This window comes from Toxorhynchites rutilus, chromosome 2 (genome assembly GCF_029784135.1).
Source record: "Toxorhynchites rutilus septentrionalis strain SRP chromosome 2, ASM2978413v1, whole genome shotgun sequence".
NCBI lineage: Eukaryota > Metazoa > Arthropoda > Insecta > Diptera > Culicidae > Toxorhynchites > Toxorhynchites rutilus.
This window is the reverse complement of record NC_073745.1, coordinates 38,727,762-38,742,048: the sequence shown is the minus strand read 5'-3', so window position 1 is coordinate 38,742,048 and position 14,287 is coordinate 38,727,762. Positions and strand designations below refer to the sequence as shown.

The following is a 14,287-nucleotide window of genomic DNA, read 5'->3' as shown; positions in this document are numbered from 1 at the left end:
GGAAAAAGCGATAGAACGATGAACGTTCTATCGCTTTTTTGATTCCAAATACCCAAATTAAGAGAAAATATCCCCACCTAGGGTTTTGTCTGAGACATATATGATGTACATAATAAAACAAGTGAACACTGTAATGAATAAAAGATTTCACTTTAACTCGCACATGCTTTACAATGCAACAAGCAGCATACTTCCATTTAATTCAATTCGAGAGTTAGCTTGCATGGTATGGTTTCTTTCTCGATGCCACGTTGTATCGGAAGAAAGAGGACTATAAAAGGGAAGGGCAGAAGATACAAAATTTAGAGACTAATGTACGGCAAAGTTGAAAGCCTCTTAAAAACAAAACAAAATTATAGGAGGTTGTGTTCAAGACACGACCGCATTGTTGACCTAGAACTACGCTGTAGTTTAATTCAAGTCGCTTGTTTATAACTACGGATATTATTTTATAATGCTACGAAAACTTTGAAATAAGTTTGGTCGCCCTGAATTTCTTTTTTATTGTAGAATTATTTGACGATAATTGTTTGATGATTCATTCTTGTGCTCGCAGATCAATACATGCTCGAGATAAGCACAGCTGTCATCCTTAGTGGAGAAAGTTTTGCTACTGGCAAGCGAAACCAAATCACATACAAAATTCCAGAGCGACATTTACATTCTTGGTGACTAAATAAACGAAATAAACTTTATCTGTTTATCTCAACAACCTCGAAAAGAGTAGCACTGCTTCATTATGATCAAGTGCAAATGCAATCCTCGTTGAAAGCAGTTTTGCGACTGGCACGCGAGCCCAAATAAATTAATAATTTAATATAACTTATTGAATAACTTGGTATTCCCCAAATCATTTTTTGGAGCACAACCTTTACACCAGCTTCACCATAGCGTCAGTTCAATGCATTGATGCAATGTCAAAGGCACCAACGAAGCTTATATTTATCATTACGACTGCATAATTTGCAACACCAAACAATCGTCAACCATAGCATAAAAAAATTAGGCGCATCGTTGCATCTTTACAGGTCCAATGCGAGCGAAGATGCACACAAATATTCATATATCGATGGCTTGAAGAAACTAAATATATACACACTTATCTCCGTTTTGCGCTCAGAAGCCCCTTCTGTTAATATTGCCAGTATAGATTAGTTTAGCTGTCATCCTTTGTGGAGAGAGTTTTCTTACCGTCATGCGAAACCAAATCACTGACAGAATTCCAGAACATTTATTTTCTTGGTGAGCTGACAATAGCCTAGCTTGATGATTTCCCACACAATTGTGTAGCTCAGAACCTTAATGCAATGGCGTCAGTTTGATGCAATGATTGCAATGCCAGAGACATCAGCGAGTGAGTAATTTGGTCGCGTCCACAGCTCAATTCGAGACGAAGATATGTGATGACGCAAAACAAGGAAGAACAAGCAATGTTCATTGTTTCGTATCCAGAACGATACTGAAAGTTTGCCTTCCTACCTTGCTTGAGACTTTAAACTTCTTCAGTTCATTCGGCTTTAACCTTCAGGCCCTTGGAAAACTTTACTTTATCCATAATATTACTCCTCCACCTCATTGCCTTGAGAAATGTATTTGCAAATTTTCGAAGAATGAAAATTTGCCTCAGCGAGATCCACCGATTATACTCTAGGCAAATATTCCCCTTCGTTCTTCTTATTTTCTTTTGTTCACGAAGATATAACATCTTACGATTTTCCCTTCGTTGTTCGTCGATAAGTTGCTCGTTATTGACAGCTCTGTTCGGGAATGCACACAAATGGACAGAACAAATGTATGAGGAAATGGGAATGCTTCCAATTTTCATCAATTTAAACCATATACCGACTATGGGATTGTAATGTATAGCATATCAAACAAATCTTAGGGAATTTCCGATTCGTTTGGTATGTAAATCGCCAAAATTCGTTCGCGGCAAAAAATAGTTATTAACGTTAACTTTATTTCTTAAAAACGTGACCTGTTTTCTGATTTGGCACCCTTAATTAAAGACGTAGTTCTACGTCAAAAAAAAACAATCATCCAGCTTAAAAAATCAGTCGCACTCTAGCCAGCCATGAGCTTCATGATGTGTTGACGTTCAGAGTTTATTTGGGAATGTTGTTGTTGTGCCCATTGCTCGCGCCGCTCAGTGAAATCATTTTGTACAATCGAATATGCGTTTATTCAATAAAATAAGTCAATTAGTTGGTTATTTTAGAGAAGCATTAAACTTTGCAGTTTATTCGCCTGTAAAATAGAATAAGAGACTGTGTACGTTCGCTGCTTCTCTCGTGAGTTGAGAGTCGATTTCGCACATATCACGTGGCCTCGAGAGTAATAGATGTAGGGGAAATGAGGTTAAAATGAACAAGGTTGGTAAAATGAACCAGTGCTCAAATTTCGATAATTTAACAAAAAACCAATTGATACTTCTTGATTTACCTATTCTTAAAACATTTGAAGCTATTTACGACACCCTGTTATGCATGAAACAGTCAAATGTAAAAAAATAATAAATAAAACAGAAATTTCTCTCACGGCAGCCATTTTGATGTAATTTCTCGCGCATCGCATTTAAGGAATTTCCCGTGAAATTTAAATTATTCGACCTGATATCTTCGACTAACTATTACTATACTCAAACAAAATCGCTGAAATCAAACAAAAAAATAGGTAAACTATTTTTTTGTTTGATTTCAGCGATTAATTCGTATTTGAAATTACTTTGTTGTTTGGGGCAAAATGAGCCACCACCTGATAACGACTTACAATATAATGTTTTCTAAAACTGATATCCCTTACCACATGTTGCTCTTCAAGGGGTTCCTTTTGTTGCTTCGATTCTGGAAAAATATGCCACCCCAGCCAAAACCAAACCTCAATATGTGAAGCGTTATGTGTTTCTTACTACGTTTTTGTACGTATGAGAATATTCTAATTACTACTCTAGGTGAATAGGCCCAGATTATTTCATTCATATATCCACTTTCTCAATAATAATTCAAACAAATTTGGACATGAAACAACGTAGAAATCTAACCCATTTTGCATAATATGTACAGGTGTTCATTTCACCACCACCAGGTGATCATTTTAATTAGCAATTAGCAATAATCACCCTCGGATGTTCCTCATTGGGTACAGTAGCGCCGCTGCTCAGAGCTATATTTTGTATGTATTGATTGAATTATTGGTGAAACTAGTGAATGAATGAAACAATTTACGAATTCAATTGCAAACAAAAATCCAAATTTTCATGCATTATGATAGTGCTTATCGCAGCAAATAGTCATCAACATTTTGCCTAATCATCAAACGGTATACGTAGAAGTTCAGTCAGCTGCCAATAACCGAGCCAAAGCGTTGCATTTGTACCCGCTTTTGTAGACCGTGTTAGCACAACGAAATCCGGGGTGTAAAAATGCATGGGGGTATAAAAGTCATGCCGAGATCTGCAACGCCGATTCTCCCAACTTATTGGTTTCGGAATCTATGTTGGGAAAACACATTCCGCTTTGCGAAAATGCAAACGAGTACAAAAGTGCCCGCTGCTTGTATCTATTTTGCCATGCCGATTTCCCCAGGCATCATGGTTTTGAAGTCTGTGTTAGGGAAACATCCATTCATTCCAGCGATGGTACCTCAATCGTTGCGCAATCGTAACTGAGTGGATTTCCGAGCGACACTCGTTTTTATATCGATTGGTGTGATTTCAACAGCCTGTTTTTAAAGCAATTTTAAGGCTATTGAAACAAGTTTTTAGATCAGAAAATAACAAGCATAGAACGCGTAGACATTTTATCTTTCGAATGAAGTGTTTATAAGTCAAAAATAACAATTCAATACTGAAGTTAAACGTATTCCGATGCACAATTGCAAATTTAAATATATATAGAAGGTGTATTTGCATATGAAGTAAAATTCTGATTATACGCGAGCGAAACATGAGCAATTTTTTAACACATGCGAATTGGGACTCTTTTGGTATTAACAAGTTCTTCCGCACAGTAACTCGATGTTGATAATTCCTTAATATTTTCCTTCGTTGATCGTATTGTTTTCACATATACAAGTTGAAGAGCCTTAACCCTTCTCTTCGTTAGCCGAGGCATTTTGATTGAATGTAATACTTTTCCGTTTACTATTTTTGAAAGCATAGTCAGCCGTGGCAGTGTTCCGAGCTCTGCAATACAATTTTTTTAACCAATGTTAAAGTTGCTAAAACTTACATTATAGACCCATTACACGTAAAAATAATAATTGTATTGATATCAACACAATTTTATTTTATTGATTGTCGTGACATGGAACGCCATGACTCAAGAATAACATTTTATTGCGTGGTTTTTATAGCTATTTCGATGATGTTGTCTGGCATCAGGGTAACGGAAAATTCAAAAATAAAAAAAAATACTTTCAGAGCACTAGCTCGAGTTTTCCGACGTTTTTCACTATACAGTGCGACGGCAGATGAAAATTCAATATCTTGTGAGTAATCGATTAAAGTTTGGCTGATATTACTTGATGGGAAGTGTGCGAAAACGATCATTTTTTTTTAGACTGTTTCGCAAAATTATTGATTTTCCAGCGAGGGTTGAGGGAGGGAGATGAAAGAAATAAGCGCCATTGTGGCAGCCATTTGTGGCTTAAAGCCTCAATGGAACAAACCAAGAAGAAGAATAATCAAAAGGAAGCGATAAGGTGTACATCTACGTCTCTCCGGTTATGTCCACCCGTCTTTTTTAAGGAAACAACATAACATCCATAAATGTATTCCCAGACTTTCACTCCAAACAAATTTGGTGTGTCTTATTATATCGTGTTCAATCTTTAACACAGACAATATTCAAAATAGCTGCACTGTTGCGACAGTAATCGACCTTGAAAACAGATCACAAATGGGTTCCTCTGAAAGTATCCAGACTTTGTTGACAATTTCCATTGAATAATATGAATGATATTTGATGATTGACGCTCCATACAATGTATGGAAGAATTCAAATACTCCATTGTCACGTTACAGATGAATATCATGAACGTGAAGCAATAAGCGAAGTACGTGATCAAACTGTCAGTCGTTATAATACTGACAAGAAATATAAATCATAATACACCTGCATAGAACTAAAGTACTTCCATTCATACAATCCTTCACTGAACAGTTTCCAACGTTCGATATGATAAGAAAAAAAATGACAATACTGCACAAACAAAGATAAATTCACAACGAACATTGGTCACGCCGAACTTCCCGAATTAATCCAGCAGTGTTCTGAGCTATTTCTCATTTCACACTCTTCGTCAACTGCGTCCGTTCTGACTCAGCATCATCCTTGATTTTGTAGTTTCTCTACAAATGCGTCATTTGTTACTCCAAGACGATTAGGAGACATCCGGATTTGAACACCATATGTGTACACATGTTCATCAGCTTAAGTACCCGATAGTAAACTATCCAATGTGCAAACAGGATACAAATCGATGTGTATTGTTGCAAACAAATCACATACACAAGCTTCCCGGGTCACCACACAAGGATTTATAACAAAACAACAAACAACCACGCACTTTGTCGCTCTAAAAATGGTTTCACAGCCAAACAAGAAAGTTGTTCTGTTCATCGCCGAATACTTTAATGCTCAAACACTGCGATCCCCCACTTGGAGAAGGCGAAACATGTCTCCCACACACCAATTAAACTAATCCATCATTTGCGGCCGCTATCGAATTGTATTCATTTGCGCTCTGTCGGTTAGCAATAGCAGCAAGAACGGCTGCATGGTACTCACAAAAAAAAATTACAGTGATAACACTGTTTAACACCACGATAAAAGTAACACTGTTTGCCCCATTATCGAACACATTTCACAACACTTGAAGTATACATCTTTTCCATTACACCACGAGTGGAAGCTGTTTTCCTCCGGTAGCTTATTTGCTTACTTGCAAACTAAAATGCAAACTTCATCTACACATTGCTTTCCGTCTTGCGCGATCGCGCAAGGAACTGCTTCTCTCGTGTGATCAGAAATAAAAGGAATTCCCGAATCCGATCACAATAACCAATGCTTTCTTCCTCAAACTACGCGGGGAGAATTGTTATCACATATCACAATAAATATATCACGTCCGGAACTCGAGCAGCGCGAATCGTGGTCGATCGTCAACTGAGGGAACGCCACTCCGAACGTTTATCTTTTAGTATAAACTGTAGCTGTGATGACAAACGACTGCGAATGATGATAGTGAACTCAGCCGGCGGTCGACATAGTGGACACAAACACAACCAAAAGCAGCACATGGGGTGCCCAAGCCAGGGAACCTCATCTGCAGTTGAGCATCACCGAAAGCTTCACAGGATGAAAAGATCCCAGATGTGCGTGGTGAGCGTGTTCGTGTGTGTTGTCTAAGCGAACGATAAGCTCTCTAGGAAATTGAACCAAACATGGCAAGGATTACGCGAATGAGAAGACAAAGCGTTGGAAACGAAACGAAAAAAAAGATAAGGGAAGTGGGGACAAAGTGATCATCCTAAGGAATATGTCTCTTTCCTGCGTCTACACACCGCTACAAACTCGGTTTCGAATAATATTGTCGCTCGCATCAAACAAAAATATTAGTTCACTTCTCCAAGAGTATGTCAACATAAGTCCAAACTGATGATTTGTTCAAGATATCAGGTCGGTATAAACTTTATTTCACCATAATTTTTTTAAATACTAAGCGCCCAAAATTACGGCCGAATGGCTATGGAGAGAGCGATTTCTGTTTGTATTTATAATTTGATATGCTACAGATCAACTGAAGTGCAGCAATATGGCATAAATAATAACAATATTTATACTACCGAATAAGCAGGTGACAACTTTGCCCCCACAACTCCTACGAACGCGCTGGGTGAATCAGCTGTTGGCGCCGCACTCCACCATTTGTATCAACCTGATAACAGTCCCGTGTCTCTTGGACTGAGATATGAAGGAACAATGCATTCGAACCCATAAACCGTAGGTAAATTCAAATGGAACCAGAAGTTCTCTATTCTGTTTTGTGACGAGCTTAAGCACGTGTATACGACTGCAAACGTGCTATCATCATTTCGCTCCACACATCTGTGCTAAGCGCATCTCCAACTTTTTTTCTAGATATTTTTCCAAGGCGACAGAACGTAATAGCGAGTCATAGAAACGCAAGAATTTCATTCGAAGTAATGACGAATCGCATCAAGGATGAAGCCCATCGAAGTCCAGTCATTTTTAGAGTGACTCTTCAATCTAACTTGTAGAATTCGATATAGAACGTGAAGGTCTTTTAGAACACAGTTTATTACTCCGGTCATCGTGAAAGTGAATAAACAACTCAGGAAACCGTGGTGAACATAATGTGTTCCCGAATGCTTCCAAAATATGCATTCATTCATTGACAATTCAATTAATTCAGATGCAACCTCAAACAAATGATTGCCAAGCCAGTGGTAGTCCTACGTCCACCTTGCTGTTATATCACAGATATAACTTACTTCTAGTTTTTTTTTTTGCTTTAGGGGAACCAGGGGCAAGAGTGCCCATCTGATAATATTGCCTATTTCCATCCTTTACAATTATTTAACTACAGAACTTTGTTTTATACAGATACTGCATATATCTCACATATTATCAGCCGGAACCTTAATTTTTTTTTATTGGAAAACAAATAAATACTAATTGATGGAAACTATGGTTGTTGCCGTACATTCTGTAAATCATGGAGACGAGCTGCGGAGGAATATAGTTTGCCCAGAAGAACATTGGCCAAATATGTGCAGAAGTTAGGCCGTTTTAAAACTGTGTTTTCTAAACAACAGGAGGAGTAACTCGTGAGTCACATCCTTAATATGCAGAAGTTATTTTATGGGCTGACAACACACGACATCCCGAACCTAGGGTATAAAATCGCAGAGTGAAATAATTTAGATCACTCTTTCGACAAAACATCCAAATTGGCCGGAGAAGATTGGCTTGCCGGTTTTCGTGAACGCCACCAGAATTTGAGTTTGCGTTCTTTGGAACCACCGTTAATTTCACAGTGAAAGCACTGTGAAATTCACGGTGGTTCCAAACAACAAATCATCGGTGGTTTCATCAAAAAATATATTTTTTTATAATTGGCACTCTTGCCCCGTACTGGAAAAATACAAGCCAAAAACATCATTTTTGTAAATGAAACATTTTCATAGTAAACATAACTTTTGAACAATTTGATGCATAGCTACACCTAAATAGGAGTATAAATGAACAAACCAGCAAAAAAAATGGAAAAAATATAACAAAAGAACATTTAAAAACGCGTATTAGCTTAAAATGGCACTCTTGCTCTTGGGTTCCCCTATTTATTTAATTAGGAGGCTAAACTGACCAGACGTTACGCGGGACAGTCCCGCATTTCAATAAAATGTCCCGCGTAAGATTCCATCCCGTGAAACGTCCCGCATTTTGGCAAAATAAACGGAAATGTCCCGCGATATCAATATATTTCAATATCACAATTTGATCATGTTCAAAACTTTAATTTGGCAGACTGTTCAAGAGCGCTTCTAATGCATCCAAAGATTAATACGTTGAGCTGGTTTCATTGCACCGACATTGGGCTTTTTGTTTAGAGAGTGTCAACTGGAAGCGATAGCAACAAAAATGGAAAATGATTTTTATAAAAGTCCCCTACTGCACTAGAGGATTTCAGGCGGACAAAAATCGGAAAAGTGACTGTCACCAATCTGTTTTGACGTAGGACTACGTCTTTCATTTCTATATCGGGGTGTAAAATCAAAGTTTCGAAAACGAAAGCGTTACGCCGGAGACCGAGATTTTGAGCGTTAATAGCTCCTAAACAACTGAACGAAATGGTATGATAAACACTTCATTCGAAAGATAAAATGTCTACGCGTTCTATACTTGTTACTTTTTTATCCAGAAACTTGTTTCAATAGTCTTAAAATTGCTTTCAAAACAGGCTATTGAAATCACTAATCGGTATATAAGCGAGCGCCGCTCGGAAATCCACTCAGTTATAATTGAACAGCGATTGGAGCATGTTGTCGCTATTGTGGTGAAGCTCTTCGTTTATCATGAAAGCGCGGATGAACGGTGTCACCAGGAGCCTGTTTGTGCACCTTAGGCCAGACATGAATCCATCAGGAGGAGAGTGATGCCACAAACGGTTCCCCGGGAAGATCCCGAAGCAGCCGCTACACACACACACACATACACGTGCGGATTTCTTTCCGTTTGGATGCCATTCAGCATCGAGAAAGATCCGGAAAATAATCCTCTGGGAATTTAAAAATACATTCATGTGAAAGAGTTTATTTTAATGTTTTCTATCCATGTAACGCTGTGACCAAATATGTTTCAATCCAGTGCTATTAACAGGTGGTTATCGAATTAGTATTAACCACTGGTGGGCTTCCAGTATCGAGGAAAATGTGGAAATATCTAATCGTTACTGAAAATAATCTGTCAGTTTATCTGGGAATTTAAAAATACATTCATGTGAAGGAGTTTATTTGAATGTTTTCTATCCATGTAACACTGTGACCAAATATGTTTCAATCAAGTGCTATTAACAGGTGGTTATCGAGTTAGCATAAACCACAGTATCGAGGAAAATGTGGAAATATCTAATCGTTACTGAAAATAATCTGGAATACCAAATGTTTTTCAATCAAGTGCTATTAACAGATGGTTATCGAATTAGCATTAACCACTGGTGGGCTTCCAGTATCGAGGAAAATGTGAAATAATCTTTATTTCTTTATTTTATTTTATTTAATCCATCTGACATCAAATTGTCTTAATGGACCTAACCAAGTCAGTATCAAATACACGCATTGGGAGTGTCAACTTATTCTGAAATAATCATTTAATCTAATCCGAAGCGCATTGCTAGCGAGATTAAAGTCGAAGATGTGAAAAATCCTATTGAATGTAGCAGACATAAACTCCATCGGATCATGCTGGCCCTTCAAACTATTCCGGAAACCGAGCCTAAGGAAATCACGATGACGTAGGGAAACAACAAATTAAAATAATGGTTTTATGGCGATAAAACGTAAACAAAATTGACGATAAAAACATGGACTATATCAACAGATAGGGTGACCATTGATCTGCCAGTTCCTCTTTTCTATTCATGTAACACTGTGACCAAATATGTTTCAATCAAGTGCTTTTAACAGATGGTTATCGAGTTAGCATTAACCACTGGTGGGCTTCCAGTATCGAGGAAAATGTGGAAATATCTAATCGTTACTGAAAATAATCTGCCAGTTCCTCTGGAAATTTAAAAATACATTCATGTGAAAGAGTTTATTTGAATGTTTTCTATCCATGTGACACTGTGACCAAATACATTTGGTTTGGTGATTTTTCAATCAATCGCAATTAACAGGATAGCTTCTGAAGATTATTCTTCCCCCTCAGTAAAATATTTTCGTATCCAATATTGGATGCATAAAACCTTGTACCTCCAACGTAACGCTCTCGTTTTCGAAGTCCCCCAAATATTCATTTATTCATTCATTCTGAATGGATTCAGATTCAACTTCAAACAAAGGATCACTGAATCAACGATAGTCCTACGTCACCATTGCGGTTATACCATAGATATAACCTACTTTCTGTTTTTATATATTTGCTATAGAAAGAAGACACTTTAACTAAGAAAAGTTCAAAATTTCAGCACTCTAGCAGGTACCATACTTGAGATATTAGGAAATAAACATGAAAATTTAAAAAAAAATCCAATTTCTTTTCCAATAAAAGCGAATTACAAAAAACTTTTTTTTTGTCACAAATAACAGAATAAATTTAAAGTTCATTATATTATTGAAAACGTTATTGATTGGGCTTTCCGAAAAACAAGTAGTTAACTAGTTTTATTGGGGAAAACTAGAAAATGAAGAAGAAAAAGAAGAAGAAAATAAGAAAAAAAAAATCATAATTTTAACTTTGTTGATCGGCATCTTTTTACTCCCAGGAGCCCCGGGTCAGGTCCTTGATTATTTTCTAGTTTAAGGTGTATACTAACAAGTGCTGAAGAGTTTACATGCAACAACCTGCAACGACGAGATTTGGAGCGTTTTGAAAATTCTATACACACATAAATTAGATTCCACCTACCTATCTGCTTGATATTCAACGTCATCGTAACCGCTTTGAATTTCTATGTAACGTTTTAGTACCTATATTCCGGTAGATTCCGGTAGAAGCTACCAACCAACAGCAACTCACTTGTACCTACACTCATACTTATATTGATGAGTCTTAATACAGTAGGCATTACCAATTGTTAAGAGCAAGTGGATGGATGGACAATCGAAATTGAAGAAGATTTTGTAGAAGATGTAATTGATGAAGATTCTGAAGAGGATGAAAGTGAAGAAGATGAAAACGAAACGGAATAAGAAAGTATTTATAATGACTATTGTACGATATGTTAATATGTTATATTGAAATAAATAAAAGTATTTTTACAATAAAAATAAAAACCTTGGTGTTCTATTTTATTCCTTCAAACTATTTATTCTTCGAAAAATCAAATTGTATATTTATTACATGGTTGAAAATCCTTCATATTTTTAATTGCAGCTATAAATGTTTGAAAATTCAAAAAATCATAAAAAGTTTTTTTTTCTGGTTACACTATTTCAAAACTAGGCACCCTAATGGACAATTAAAAAAAATACGAATCTAATTTATTAGGCTGGTGACCAATCTTCACAATTTTGAGCAAAATTGTAGCATTTAAAAGAAAACTTTTTTTTTCTTAAAATCGTTTTTGTATATATATATATATATATATATATATATATATATATATATATATATATATATATATATATATATATATATATATATATATATATATATATATACATATATATACATATACATATATATATATATATATATATATATATATATATATATATATATATATATATATATATATATATATATATATATATATATATATATATATATATATATATATATATATATATATATATATATATATATATATATATATATATATATATATTTATAAATATAATACACCATATCTCTACCCTTAGAAAAATCCTCGGTCGAAAACTACTAAATACATTTGGTAATGCAAAATGAGTAGAATGTACAAATTTTTTGTACATATTGTCAACAAACCCGCATCCCTACCAGAGATTAGTATATTTTACTCGATAACATTAGTAAGCTTGGGTATTGTCATATCTGACAATTGGTGAGAAAAGCGCGTATTAAACATTTTCATTGTTCCCATAAGGCAATACGGAGGTATAATAAGGATATAATTCTGATACGTGCATTTTCGGCGAGAAAATGTAGCCGATATTGGGCTTCCGAATCATGGTTCTGCTTGACATATGTGTTTTTTAGTACGGTCGAAAATGACTATAGATTGGTAGTATTTACCAAAAAATTCGTTATATTTACTAATTATTTCTCTCAGTGTAAGAGAGCTTGATCAATATTTACCAAAGTTGGCATACATGTTCCTTGCACATTACAGGTGGCCAGAAGCATATTAAAAATTAGACGGCAGCCAAAGAAAGGGGAGGGGCTGAATTCCGAACAAATCCTAGAATTATTTCCTCTGGTTTTATTAAAAAAAGACATACCTCGATCGAAATTTGACCGTAATATGTTAACAAATGATTTTAATCAACTTGGCTCGACCATACCAAGTAGAAAAAATGCCAATAGTGTCGATAAAATGATGAAAATATTTTTGTCCGCCTGCTTGTATGGAAATCCCCCATAGTGTATTGATCCGCAAGGACCAACGTAAGTCAGACGAAAAGTTCATCTTTAGTCCCATAGCTCGGTCAGGGCTTAACGTTTTAAATAAGCCGGAAGAACTAGTGTATACTCGACAGGAAGAGGCAGAGTTGTTTGATGAAGTAAATGAAGTAAATGAAGTAAATGAAGCGCTGGGCGGTCTTACGGAAGTTGTTCGGAACCTGAACCATGGTCGATGAAAAGATGTGTATCGGCGTGTTATTTTACCTTTTCGTGGCTTTGGTGGTCGTCTGTCTCTCTTTTTTGGCCATTCGCCCAAAAGTTTTCTATCGGGCGAAGCTGGGGAATGTTGGGAAGGTTGGTGGTCTTCGCGACATTGTTTATCTCCAGCCGATCCATCCTCCAGTGCACTATGGTCCAGGAGGTGCATTTAAGTGGAAATTAGCATCTAGAGCTCGACAGTGATTCTCTAGACAAAAACTGTCTTCGACAAAGTTGTTACATATAATAGAGCGGTCATTTTTATGTTATCAAAAATAGGGTGACCAAAATTGTCGATGAAATGAAAAATCTAACTTTTTTATCTTTATAGATAGAGGTAAACATAGTTGGACAATATTGTAGCCCTGGTTATTTTGAGTAACTTTGTGGAACAATATTTCTTTCTATCTCTTCAAATAACCGATAAAGCGCTTTTTCTCTAGGTTGAGTTAGGGTTACCATGAAAAAAAAGGTTTATTTGCTCTAACTTTTATATGTAAAATTCTACATCAAAACTGTCTTCGAATGACTTTTAGAGCTTTCCAATCCACGCATTTTACGGTGCATAACTTGTATGTATCTTAATTCTACTCAAAGTTATTGATGTTTTTTCCCCGAAAGCATGACTTTTTCATTTGCTAGTCGTTCTTTTTGGGGCAAACATAATAAAAAATTATATATGGCATTTTAAAGAGCACATTTGATTCTACATAAGGTGTAACTTTCAAAAGAGTGTTATTTTTTGTATTTGAGTAAATTAAATTTGAAATTATGAGTTTTTGCATATAAATGAACAAGTTGCAATTTTTAAATGCATATAGTAATCGTAGACTTTAAAGCAGCATCACTTCAGTTCAGTCTTATAGCCACTCAACATGGAGGTTCAAAGAAGACAGACGTAAAATGCGTGGATTGTAAAGCTCTAAAGATCATTCAAAGACAGTTTTGATGTAGAATTTTACATATAAAAGTTAGAGCAAAAAAACCTTTTTTTTCATGGTAACCCTAACTCAACCTAGAGAAAAAGCGTTATATCGGTTATTTGAAGAGATAGAAAGAAATATTGTTTCACAAAGTTACTTAAAATAACCAGAGCTACAATATTGTCGAACTATGTTTACCTCTATCTATAAAGATAAGAAAGTTAGATTTTTTATTTCATCGTAAATTTTGGTCACCCTATTTTTGATAACATAAAAATGACCGCTCTATTATATGTAACAACTTTGTCGAAG

At 35.8% G+C, this 14,287-nt stretch overlaps 1 protein-coding gene across 5 annotated transcripts in view; it reads right to left on the bottom strand.

The window, feature by feature from the left end:
* The window catches only part of LOC129771939 (phosphatidylinositol phosphatase PTPRQ), a 62,629-nt gene extending 56,399 nt beyond the window's left edge, over window positions 1–6,230 (bottom strand). For 3 of the 5 annotated variants that reach the window (XM_055776086.1, XM_055776085.1, XM_055776087.1), the window contains exon 1: window positions 5,790–6,230. The gene's annotated coding sequence lies outside the window, so the exon portion shown is untranslated. The remainder of the gene's footprint in view (window positions 1–5,789) is intronic. The other 2 variants (XM_055776089.1, XM_055776088.1) reach the window with 1 other exon arrangement.
* Between the last annotated feature and the right edge of the window lie 8,057 nt (window positions 6,231–14,287).